This window comes from Bombus vosnesenskii, unplaced genomic scaffold (assembly GCF_011952255.1).
Source record: "Bombus vosnesenskii isolate JDL3184/JDL3185 unplaced genomic scaffold, Bvos_JDL3184-5_v1.1 scf7180000013294, whole genome shotgun sequence".
NCBI lineage: Eukaryota > Metazoa > Arthropoda > Insecta > Hymenoptera > Apidae > Bombus > Bombus vosnesenskii.
In genome coordinates, this window is record NW_022882945.1 from 260,951 (window position 1) to 265,899 (window position 4,949).

Here is a 4,949-nt window from a genome sequence, read left to right on the forward strand (position 1 = left end):
TGATTTATTAATTTTATTTGTACGTTCGATATAATGACAAACTATTATATCGGTTATTATACCATCTTCATGCTTACTCAGTCCAAGTATAAAATGCAACGGATATAGAGGTAACAGTGAACTTCATCCTTTCAATGACAACATCATCGTAATGTACGATATGCAGGTTTTGAAGGTCTTACAATGAAAACGATTATAAATAATGGTTGATATAGTACAACAATTACAATCGACTTATGCTGTGTTACATACAGTTCCAAAGTTCTCAATGTTCATTTGGTACAATCCACACGCAGTTAATGTACATGGGCTTCTAGTTCTTATTTGCATCATGTAAAGCATTTTTTGAGTTTTTACTGGTACTCCATACCATGTAGAACCGTATCTGTTTCGATGTCAGTAAATATTACATTCTATGATTAATAAGATTACAGCAGAATCTTGATTATCCGATCTAACCATGGTATGCGCTATTCGGTCAATCGAATAGCTTTGCTTGAACATAGGAAAGCATCATTTACTTTGAATTACTTTGTAAATATTAATATCAGGAACGAACAAAAATTTTTGGATAAAAATGTAACAATTTTCATCAGTTCCTATTCTTATTTTCCAATCTTTCAAATACAGAACCACCCACAAATTTTCATTAATCTGTGATCTGATAATCGAGGTTCTACCGCAGTTATGTTTCGAAAGCACTAAACACGTACAATTGTTTCGTTAGTTCGGTGCAATGATCTACAAGTATCTGTCCAGGTAAACTGAGCATAAATAAATGAAACTGATTAGCTCCGCACAATACAGCGCTTTTAATTGATATTCCCGGTCTATCTAAATTAATGACTGTCTGTAAATATAAAACAATTGATTAGGTTAATGATTTTTCAAGTTTTAGTAGATTTTCACTGTATGAGTATCTTTACTTGAACGGCAGTTGTGGTTATACCAATCATAGTTAGTCCAATTTGAATCATATAGCTAAGTCGATTGTTTTCATCTAATATATCATAAAAGCTAAAAATGCAACGAACAAAAATGATTAACGTCGTTCAATAACAATTTGAAAATTTATTATACTATATCGTAATTTGTTAAATACACACTCTATGGCTTTAGTGTGCATGATCACGCAATTTCTGATCTCTTTATATGTGTAATGTTCCGACATTGCTTCATTAGTGAATGAATTTAAGTGCCTTGTTTTTTTCTGGATTTGATGCCTGGATATATAACAAGAATTAAAAGAAATTATCATAATATCTATTGGTACATACAGTGGCTGACAAAAGTATATATGTTGTTTCATGTATACATCTAGTACATATGTTTTATAAAACGTTTTGAAATTTTATTAACACTAATGCGACACATCTGTCATTATTGCATTAGTAAAGTTTCAAACCAATGTAAAATTGTATATAAATGTATATAAACGTATATAAAAGGATATAAAAACTGTAAGACATTTACTATCAAAGAAGTAAAAGATTAGTATTTAGATGCTCAAGTACTTTCGTGACCCACTGTAAGAAACATCTGAAAAACTTGAACATCTGTAATTTTACAATTATGTTGCAACGTATTAAAAATGTGCAAATATGTTCAAGCGGTAGTGAATATACATAATTATATGTAATATAACTGTATTGAGTAAATCATATTCACCCACATACTATAAATAGTCCACTATTGTGGTGAACTATAAGCATCAATAAAGAATCTACGGTAACTATGCTTATTGAAACTACTATTGCCGCAAGATAACTGTAAGTACACGCAGAAAAATAGTTATGGCTATCAAAAGCACGTAATTAACATTAAGTAGTTGTTGTCGTGGTCGAGTTTCGTTTAGTGGAAGAAGGATATCCATCATAGGAGAAATCAGTGGAACGAGTAAAAGAGTACCATAAATATCATTAATGTATCTGAAAAGATTAGAATTGATCATTCAAGTGCGAAATATTAAGTGGTACGAATCCCCGTTTTTACGTGTACTAGAAGTAAGCCGATTAAAAAATCAAGACATGCTAACTTACTTCGGTACAATTTCGCCATTTTGCTGCCTCGTATGGTGACTTCTTCCAGAATGTACAAATCTTGACTTAATTTCAACTGCTGCCATTCTTTCGTTATAGAATCGAACAATTTTCTAAACTAGAACATAACACGTGTTGTCATAACTTTATAAGATGCTTTCTTCCGGAAAGATTATTCAATAATAATAAATACGCGTACATTTTCTCTGTTGAGATAGACATTCATTATTTTAACGAAACTGGTCACAATTGCAGCTAAATGTGGCAAACACTCCAGCATCACATCCAGATTCTTGGTGTATAATGATTCGTACAATGCGATTGACTAATGAATTATAAGTTCCAGATGTTTAATGACATTACCTGACTATTTAATTTATTACGCAGAATTCAATCAATTGCCTCATATTAACTATTTCTATAATTTGCACCTACGGTATGATTACCTTACCATTGGAATAAGTACGGTGGTTATACTAGTCATCATTATAATTACAGTGATCAATCCATTTTTTTGGTGTGGATCTAGGCCCACAAATCTCAAATACTTCTTGATCATGTTATAATAAGGAATGTCATATATATTGGGATACTGTTCCCCGGTTTTCTGAAATACTACATATTTCGAAAATTGAATAAAACTATTTGAATGAATTATATTTGAATAAAATTATCGATATAGAATATGTACAAAAAAATAATTCAGATACCGTTAATATTATTAGTAAACGAAACGTTAGATATTTTGATCACGGTATAATATAAGTATATCGTATCCCTTCCTCTTACCGTCCATGTTTCCAAATTTCGAAACAACGACTTGTAAAGAAACGCAACGCACGGAACCACAAACTCAATAAAACTGACATGCCGTGCCGAATGCATGAAGTGATTCTTTATAGATCCAAAGTATCAAGTGGTAGTAAATTGATTCGGTAAAGTGTAGAGAAACTTAATGACAGTATTTTCATATTATTTCATTTATTGTATCGCGGCAAAACTGTTTGATTGCTGGTGTTATTGTATTAGCAGTTTATACGGTAGTTACATATGTACATACCTATAAGAAAATGACGTAATCGTTCTGTTAAGGGACTACCAATTTCAGTTAGGATGCACATCATAAAATATAAATCATCTCTTTCTAAAACTGTCGCTTGTTGGACATTCGTTGGAAGATAAAGGATTGATCCCCTATTGTTGAAGAATATAGATACCTCGAAGATAAATGTTGAGATATAGACAGAGGAGAGATTACGAATATGAGATAGGGTCGAAATATGAGAGAACAAAATTGTATTCTGTGTATAATACTTACAATTACGGTTACAGTACAGTTCTGACAGTTTTGATAATGTCGATCGATATGAATTTTGTACATCACGCGTTATAACGACTAGAACACTCTCTCCTAGTAACTATTGCTGATAGTTATCGTTCTCTTATTTGATGTACATTTTACGTTCCAGTCGCAGTAGGAAGTGTCTTCATGTTCTTATTGAAGTGAAACTCACGTTGGTTTACTGTGTGATTTTAAAACAAAACAAAAAGGGGAAGTTATACTACTATAATAGAGATCTAGTGACTCAATGAATATGTGAAGTGTTTATGGTTTTGTTTGTGATATAATAAGGAAAACTGAAATAACGAATTGGTAGAAATATGAGAAATACTATATTGCTAGTTGTACATATTTGGCCTATATGTGCGGCAAAATTAATAAAGCTATTTCTGCTGAGAATGTATGTAACTTGCATACAATTAGCAAAGAACCTGCACTCTCTAGTAAAACAAAATTAGTAAGGCCGCAAATTGTAGTAAACGAATTGATTTAAATTCCATTCGACAAAATGAGATGTCCAAACAGAATTATTTGTGGCAAAAATAAAATTTTCCGAAGATCTTAAAGGCGAATTATACATTCAGTGTCTATTGTGCGGATCAACTTACTTCTCTCAAAAGTAACACTGTTTCACGTTACTTTCGTAATTTTTAATAGTCCAATTTTACCTGCATTTGGAAAAAGTTCAAAATGAAATGTTGATTGTGATTCTTAACAGAGGATGCTGTACACATAATTGAAATTATTTAATTCCTTAAAAAAGTACTGTGAATTTATTTTGCTATTTTAGATATTATAGCCAATTTTGGGTTCTTCTACGAATAAGAAAAGTCAAGGTTATAATGTTACTTACAAGGTATGAGTATTTCTGAAATTTTATTTCCTATAGTATTATAGTTGAACAATGGAAAACCTTATTACACACAATACAAAATATAAGCTTTTTCTAAGATAATATACAAGGAATTCAGTGGAATAGGGTACTATTAATCATTTCCGTAAAGTTCACAGACACAAGTTTCGAATAAAAACAAAACCAATATATGACAAATGATGTTTTATAACCTTATTTGCATTTCCGACAAAATCATTTCATTCGGTAGGTATATAATCATGTCAGTTACTTATCGTCAAAGATGCAGATATCATAATTTTAACTAAAATTATAGTCGCTTTATTCTACCCCTTATTTTGTAAGACGAAGATGAAACCTACTGTGTACATGTAATTTCTATTACGTATATTATTCTTCTGAATAATATATATATATAGAGGAAGAAATCTAGTAAGTATTAATAATAGTTAATCATTAATTTAGACATGTAATTTTCTTACACGATAATTTTATTTGCATATTCGATAGGGTGATTTAAATAATATAAAATTAATAATATATGTCGATTATCTTTTCTATTATCTGCATTCTTGCTTAGTAAAAATTCAATGTCAGAACATAATGACTATGATACCATATTTCCCACAGCTGACGTGAAAGCATTATTTTGCCGACGTTATCATTGTGAAAGACGACATGTATGTTTTGAAGGTCTTAAAATTTAAAATAATCG

At 30.7% G+C, this 4,949-nt stretch overlaps 1 pseudogene; it reads right to left on the bottom strand.

Moving 5' to 3' along the window:
• On the bottom strand, positions 1-3,326 carry LOC117233064 (annotated as a pseudogene).
• Between the last annotated feature and the right edge of the window lie 1,623 nt (positions 3,327-4,949).